The sequence below is a fragment of the Salmo salar genome, chromosome ssa02 (genome assembly GCF_905237065.1).
Source record: "Salmo salar chromosome ssa02, Ssal_v3.1, whole genome shotgun sequence".
NCBI lineage: Eukaryota > Metazoa > Chordata > Actinopteri > Salmoniformes > Salmonidae > Salmo > Salmo salar.
In genome coordinates this window covers 32,643,814-32,652,166 of record NC_059443.1, presented here as the reverse complement: position 1 = coordinate 32,652,166, position 8,353 = coordinate 32,643,814, and the positions used below count along the sequence as shown (strand labels likewise).

General features: G+C 40.4%; 1 protein-coding gene across 4 annotated transcripts in view; it reads left to right on the top strand.

Annotated features, from left to right (window-relative positions):
* Window positions 1-1,319: 1,319 nt before the first annotated feature.
* LOC106580258 (DENN domain-containing protein 4B) overlaps window positions 1,320-8,353 on the top strand; it is a 40,014-nt gene continuing 32,980 nt past the window's right edge. For 2 of the 4 annotated variants that reach the window (XM_014161081.2, XM_045702510.1), the window contains exon 1: window positions 1,320-1,750. The gene's annotated coding sequence lies outside the window, so the exon portion shown is untranslated. The remainder of the gene's footprint in view (window positions 1,751-8,353) is intronic. The other 2 variants (XM_014161096.2, XM_014161101.2) reach the window with 1 other exon arrangement.

Genomic DNA, 8,353 nt, shown 5'->3' with positions numbered 1-8,353 from the left:
GTTACGCAATGCCTCAGAGAGATATCGGTCACTTTTCTTCAGATATATATATATATATATGAGTTTTTTTTTTTTTTTTTAACTAGGCAAGTCAGTTAAGAACAAATTCTTATTTACAATGACGGCCTACCCCGGCCAAACCCTAACCCGGACGACGCTGGGCCAATTGTGTGCCGCCCAAAGGGACTCCCCATCACGGCCGGTTATAATACAGCCTGGAATCAAACCAGGGTCTGTAGTGACGCCTCAAGCACTGTGATGCAGTGCCTTAAACCACTGCGCCACTCGGGAGCCCAAAATTATCATGTGTATCCAAAACTGCAGTTTTTTTACTGAGAAAAGGAGCAATATTTGCTCATATTTTCCCCCTCTGTATTAGTTAGTTATACTAAGTGAATTTGTCTCACATCCTGGCAATTCTTCACAGCTGCAATTTGATACTTCAGCTGTCATGTCTATAGAAAGCAATAGTAATGTGGTCGTTTTGATAAACACAAAAAATAAGGTCTGTGGAGAACACAGGCTTAGGAGATCTTATGTTTTGTTCTATGAGATCATCTTTATCACCTAAAGTTACTTTTTTGTGAATTTTGAATTATTTATGTAATCAAAATAATCACAATAAGGGTTCATAATTCATAAAGGTCATGTTGATAGACATCTCATTGAACAAAGCATAGAAAATCATCAAAGCATGTGTTTACCTCAGACCTTATTTGCTGCGTTTATCCCCAAACCCCATTCATTTCCTCCATAGAAACGGCTGAACGAACCTCAGGTTTCATTTCCGATTTTTAGGACTACAAGGAGGCTGCGCTTACAACTTCATTGATCTCTCAGCATCTGTCTGTTTGGCAATAACGTTGTAGTTGAAGACCATGCACGGCAATAACACTGCCAGTAGGGGTTGCTGTTGAACAGTGAAGTTATGTGTGATAGGGCTCAGTCAGATGGCCGTGTTATTGTTCAGTGTATTTTACGGTTGTAGTAAACATTTTTGCTTCATGTTTAGGTTCAAAACCATATGTATTTTGCGTTTTCAGAGTAGTTACATTTAAATGTTTATTTTAAACTTGTAATATCCAGGGGACCCATCGATGTTGTAAATAATGTTCCTAAACCACTGTGCATCTTAAACCTAACAAGAAAATATTTGTACCTTCACATTATTTTGCAAAAAATAAAGCATAGAAAAAAATCCTGTCAAAGGCTGGTTTTATATTGTATTATTATCATCCGCGTTGTCATAACAGATTCACTGGTCTCCAGTACAGTGACAGCTGTAAACAAAACCCAACAGCTGCATGCACGCGGGTGTGTCCACCAATTGTTTTTACTCTCGCAATTTCCTTTCTAGTTTTATAATGAATATTGCCACAGCAAACCATGTTTTAAAATGTATAACAATAGACGGCAGGGAGTTAAACAAATTAAAACTAGTTTGTATGTATTAGTGAAATAGTAGCGCACTACCAAGGCGCAATTCTCTGTGTTCTGAGAGCTCTTTCTGTCTGTGGCACTGGAAGTACGACAGTGTTTTAGTTTCCCGTCTCGACCGCAGGAGCTGTTGGCAGCTAACCTCCCGGCCAGCAAGAAGCGGAATGATACGACAGACATCTGCACTGGCTCAGAATTAGAAACCGACTCTATGGTGCACACGACCGCAAACATGGACGTTAAATGTCTAAATATGACCTAAGCAGGATGATATCCAAAGTGAGCAATCGGAACTGCCAGCAAGGATTACAAGGTAAATAGATTACTAGTTAAATAGTGGTAGTGTCCCCACAATATTTTGTTAGCTTGCTAGGAAGCTAAGTAACGTTAGCTAGCTAATGCTTGCATCTGCTTTGGATTAATAATGTCACACAATTCAGGTATGGTACGCCAGCGGTGACAACTCAAACTCAAATCCCCTCTCGGTTTGTTTTATTCGAAACCCACAATAATAGCTGTTAACCATTATACCAAAGTATCTGTGGCCGTAGTGCTGCGCTAACCGGCTAATGTGCGAAGCGATACAACAGTAACAGGCTATTTCTGTGTGTAACGTTAGGCTGTTGTCGTGATCCAATGAGTGGTACCAAGCACTGACCCAAATGTATATGGTACAACGGATTTTGAAGCAATTAAAGGTTGGTAGGAATACTACATCGCCTGGTGCTCCCTGCCCCTAGTTAAAATATGTTGCCAGCGCGGACATTGATCAAAGATATTTCATGTTGTACTGCGCGTGCATCACGCTTTGCATTGAAACGCATTTCTCTACGTTGGTTATCTCATATACTGTGTTGTCCATTCATGGTACTTTGTGGATTAGGAAAATGCATTATGTGCATTTATCGTGTTTCTGCTTGAGTATTCAGCATACATACTGCAAACGCTTCATATTCCACGACGATATGGGAATACCAGTTGCGTAGCTCAGTTTCGTGGGCCCCTCAAGGTTCGAGCAATATTTATTCCGAATATTGACCAGGAAAAATATTGACTTCAATCATTGACGGAGTTGACAACACATACTCAAGACAGACATTTGTTTCTCTTAACTATTTTTATTTTTATTTAAATACGTTTGTAAAATATAGAATGATTCCTTTGAAAATACCCTATTTAAAAACAACCATTCTATCAGATCTTAAGGCATTCTGATGGAATTTGCCAAAAATAGTTGACAAAAATAGTACATTTTATCTTTATTGAAGTGGTATATACACAGACAGTATCAATTTTGTTTTTCAACAGTTGCTTTATGATTCTAAAACCTAAGTGTAGTGTATTTAAACTCATATTCTTTGTTCATCAGGCAGATGCAGTTGACAGTTTATGGTTCTGACCATGGTGATTCCAATATTGTTTGTTTAAACCTATCAAAAGTTGATAACTTTACAGACAATGAGTGGTCTTGTTGCACTACAAGTAATGAGGATATGAATAAGGGGTCCTTATGCTGACCCTGCTCATTCCTGATTAATTTAGGATTTTAGAGAAATCTGACAGTTGACCAAATCCCCTGACACATCTTTTAAGAATCACAGTTTTGACAGATTTTTTTCAAATTTTAAACACACTTTTTTTTGTTGAGAGTTTGAAATTGGTATTCTTTGCTCGGGACAAGGGCATTTCCAGGCATAGAGCCGACATGGAAATGAATAATATTCAAAGTATTTTGAAAATCCTAGAAATATATATTTTCCCAAGTGGCGCAGCGGTCTAAGGCACTGTATGTCAGTGCAAGAGGCGTCACTCCAGTACCTGGTTCGAATCCAGGCTGCATCACATCCCGCTGTGATTGGGAGTCCCATAGGGCGGCGCACAATTGGCCCAGCGTCGTCTGGTGTAGGCCATCATTATAAATAACAATTTGCTTAACTGACTTGCATAGTTAAATAAAGGTTCAATAAATATGAAGATCCCCAAAATGTTAATTTTAAGCTCAAATAACTATAAAAATAAAGTTTCCTTGCCGGCAGAATCTCTGAGCCCATGGGTCCCACTCGCCTTGGGTGGGTGCTCTGCCAGTGGGGAATACCTCAAAGAATGATACTCTCAATGCCATAACGTTACTATTTTGACAGCATCATGCATCTTGCCCCAAGTCTGTCATTGTTTTGATTTATCTTATCATTTTGGCAATGAGGTCGTTTGGATATTCTGCCCATTTACAATGTTTCTGTTTCATGTTTCTGCAGATGTTGTCTTGCCCATTCACCCTCTGAATGGCACACATACACAATCCATGTCTCAAGGCTTAGAAATTCTTTAATCTGTCTCCTCCTCTTCATCTACATTGATTGAAGTGGATTTAACAAGTGACATCAACAAGGGATCATAGCTTTCACCTGGTCAGTCTATGTCATGGAATGTTTTGTACACTCAGTGTATAGTGTCGGTCTCATGGCATGGCCTCACTATCTGTTCCTGATGTTTAAACATTACTGTGTTACAAACCCCTGTTAAAATAACAATTCGCACATGTCATATTTTTATTTTATTTTAACCTTTATTTAACTAGGCAAGTCAGTTAACCTGTCTGGGAACGTGGGACGCTTTACCCTAGTCAACAGCCAGTGGAATCGCATCACGCGAAATACAAAACCTCATAAATGCTATAAACTTCAATTTCTCAAACATATGACTATTTTACACCATTTTATAGATACACCTCTCCTGAATCGAACCACGTCGTCCGATTTCAAAAAGGCTTTACAGCGAAAGCAAAACATTAGATTATGTCAGGAGAGTACCCTACCAAAAACAATCACACTGCCATTTTCAAAGCAACTAGATGCATCACAAATACCCAAAACACAGCTAAATGCAGCACTAACCTTTGACAATCTTCATCAGATGACACTCCTAGGACATTATGTTACACAATACATGCATTTTTTGTTCGATAAAGTTCATATCTATATATAAAAACAGCATTTTACATCGGCGCGTGACGTTCAGAAAATATTTTCCCTCAAATGCTTCCGGTGAAGCAGTGCTACAATTTACAAAATTACTATTCGAAAACATTGTTAAAATGTAATATTGTCATTCAAAGAATTATAGATTAACATCTCGTGAATGCAACCGCATTGCCAGATTTAAAAATAACTTTACTGGGAAATCACACTTTGCAATAAACGACGTGGTATGCTCAGGAAAAATAGGCTAGGCGATACATGTTAGCGCCATCTTGGAACCATCTAAAATCAAAAATACTATTGTAAATATTCCCTTACGTTTGATTATCTTCATCAGAAGGCACTTCCAGGAAACCCAGGTCCACAACAAATGTAGTTTTGTTCAAAAAAGTTAATAATTTATGTCCCTATAGCTCCTTCTTGTTAGCGCGTTCCGAAGGCTACTCATAATGTACTGGTCGTCACGAATGTGCAAAAAACATATATTTACGTTCGTTCAAACATGTCAAACGTTGTATAACATAAATCTTTAGGGCCTTTTTCAACCAGAGCTTCAATAATATTCAAGGCGGACGATTGCATTGTCTTACTAAACGTTTCGGAACAAAAGGGTTCCCAAGGGCGCCCGCGTCATAGTAGTAATGGCCCTCCCCCTGTGACCAACTTCCCAAGCCTCTCTTTGGGTCAGTTTCTACCATAGAAGACTCAAACCACTTTGTTAAGACTGTTGACATCTAGTGGAAGCCGTAGGAAGTGCTAAATGATTAAAAAGTCCCTGTGTGTTTCAATGGCAAAGGTTTGAAGTGATTCCACACATCAGATTTCCACTTCCTGTTAGGATTTGTCTCAGGGTTTTGACTGCCATATGAGTTCTATTATACTCACAGACACCATTCAAACAGTTTTAGAAACTTTAGTGTTTTCTATCCAAATCTACTAATTATATGCATATTCTAGTTACTGGGCAGGAGTAGTAACCAGATTAAATCGGGTACGTTTTTTATCCGGCCGTGCAAATACTGCCCCCTATCCCCAACAGGTTTTAAGAACAAATTCTCATTTACAATGATGTCCTAGGAACAGTGGGTTAACTGCCTTGTTCAGGGGCAGAACAACAGATTTTTACCTTGTCAGCTCGGGGATTCGATCTAGTAACCTTTTGGTTACTGGCCCAACGCTCTTACCACTAGGCTACCTGCCACCCCTGAGCTCAATATCGACATGCTGTCAGTAATCCTCACCATCCATTCTTGCCCTTTCATTCCTTACATATTACTCAATTCCAGACAAAATATAATAAATACGATTTCAACTTGACACACCTAGATTTTTATGTAGGGGTAAAATAAGCTGTAGATGTGTGGGCCTACTTTGTTGTGGTGTACTGAGCTCGCACAGAGAAGCACGCTGTCTAAATGTATCTATAGATGTTGTGGGCACAGGTTGGACAGATGGTTTAGACCATACGTTTCTTTACACTAATTTCTAAACTGGAGATAAGCTATTCTAAGTAGTAGAGGAACTGAGCCTACCTGACATGAAATGAGTAATGTTACAACTGCTATTCGCTGCTGGCTGGCCTACTTAGCTACTCCTCTGCATAGACAACGGAGTCTTGCATTGTTGATTGTTCCATATCTTCACCACTTACTTGTCACTCATTTTCCACTAGTGTTAGGTTAACCATGCGCCAACTAATTAATCAGCATTGATTTAGCAAAACACATTTGGTACAGTACCATCTTAATTCCTCTACCTAGTTTGGGATCTTCATAAAGAATAGCATCTAATGACGTTTACCCATACAATTATGAACAACGTCATGCAGGAAAATGTGTGTTTCTTTGGGAAGTCTTTTTGTGACACAACTAAAAGTCTACTGACTATGTTTCCACCCATCGCCGCAAAACCCATAAGGCATGATGAGAACTTTCTCAAAAACCCCATGCATCTAAAGCACTCAATGTAGCCTAGTAGTAGAATTTGGGACATAGTTTCCGGAGGGTACTTGCAGTCCTCATTTAGGTCTACTTATCAGCTTTTGCTAACTATGGCTCTCCAGTGTTCTTTCACAGACTCCTCCTCCTCATGTCAGTAGACAGTAGTCTGTCTGCATGATACCTGAGATTGTGATCACACTTGGGACCTGTCACCTCTTGTTAGGGGTTTGCTACAGCTGGGGAATGTTTCTTGAAGAAAGGCACCTCAAAGCAACACATTGTCAGTGTTCATAACTCTCTGGCCACTAGGGTTGGGGGTCAATTACATTTCAATTTAGTCAAGAAATTCTAATTCCACAATTGAAGGTTGCTTTTTACTTTGAATTATGATTTTTCAATTTCTGAATAGAACCTGAATGCTCAAAGTATAGTCTGATCGTGAAGTGTTATAGCCTAGTCTCCAACAGTCTGTCCCTCACTTCTTACCTACTCTCCTCAGCATTCCACCTTTAGTGTTTACACTATCTCCCAGGACTCCCAGTTCCCTTTCACATCATATCTCATTGCAGAGGTAGGCTATGCTTTGTGCATGAGGGATTGCGTATGTTTCTGCTTAACCTTTCACACTAGTGCATTTACATAAAAGCCTGTAAGTTAATGCAAAATATAATGGTCCATGTCGAATGTCATAACAATGAAGTGGAAACGGAATGTTTAGAAGGAGGAACCAGGGTTAGTCTTGAGACATGTTCATTTGGCTATTACAGGGAAGGTGTCTGTATGATGTCATCATACCAGCCAGCAGCCATATTCCATTTCATCTCAATAGTGAAATTTGGCCTCATTCCTCACCAAGTTTATCAAACCACTGACCCTTGCTTTATGACCCAGTGTCACACATTCTATCTCGCCCTCCATTTGGAAAATCTGACCATAATTATATCCTCCTGATTCCTGCTTACAAGCAAAAACTAAAGCAGGAAGTACCAGTGACTCGCTCAATACAGAAGTGGTCAGATGATGCGGATGCTACGCTACAGGACTGTTTTGCTAGCACAGACTGGAATATGTTACGGGATTCATCCAATAGCATTGAGGAGTATACCACCTCAGTCACCGGCTTCATCAATAAGTGCATCAACGACGTCGTCCCAGCAGTGACCGTACGTACATTTCCAAACCAGAAGCCATGGATTACAGGCAACATCCACACCGAGCTAAAGGCTAGAGCTGCTGCTATCAATGAGCAGGACACTAATCCAGACGCTAATCCCACTATGTTATTGCCGTGCATGGTCTTCAGACGAACCACCAAACAGGCAAAGCGTCAATACGGGACTAAAATTGAATCCTACTACACCGGATTTGACGCTCGTCGGAAGTGACAGTTCTTGAAAACTATTACGGATTACAAATGGAAACCCAGCCGTGACCTGCCCAGTGACGCGAGCCTACCAGACGAGCTAAATGCCTTTTATGCTCGCTTTGAGGCAAGCAACACTGAAGCATGCATGAGCGCACCAGCTGTTCCAGACGACTGTATGATCACACTCGCCATAGCTGATGTGAGCAAGTCCTTTATACAGGTCAACATTCACAAAGCCAGGACGTGTACTCAAAGCCAGACGGATTACCAGGACGTGTACTCAAAGCATGCACGGACCAACTGCCAAGTGTCTTCACTGACATTTTCAACCTCTCCCTGACCAAGTCTGTAATACCTACATGTTTCAAACAGACCACCATAGTCCCTGTACCCATGAAAGCAAAGGTAACCTGCCTAAATTATTGCTGCCCCATAGCACTCACATCGGTAGCCATGAAGTGCTTTGAAAAACTGGTCATGGCTCATATCAACATAATCGTGCCAGAAACCCTAGACCCACTCCAATTCGCATACTGCCCCAACAGATCCACAGATGACGCAATCTCAATTGCACTCTACACTGCCCTTTCCCTCCTGGACAAAGGGAACACCTATGTGAGAATGCTGTTCAT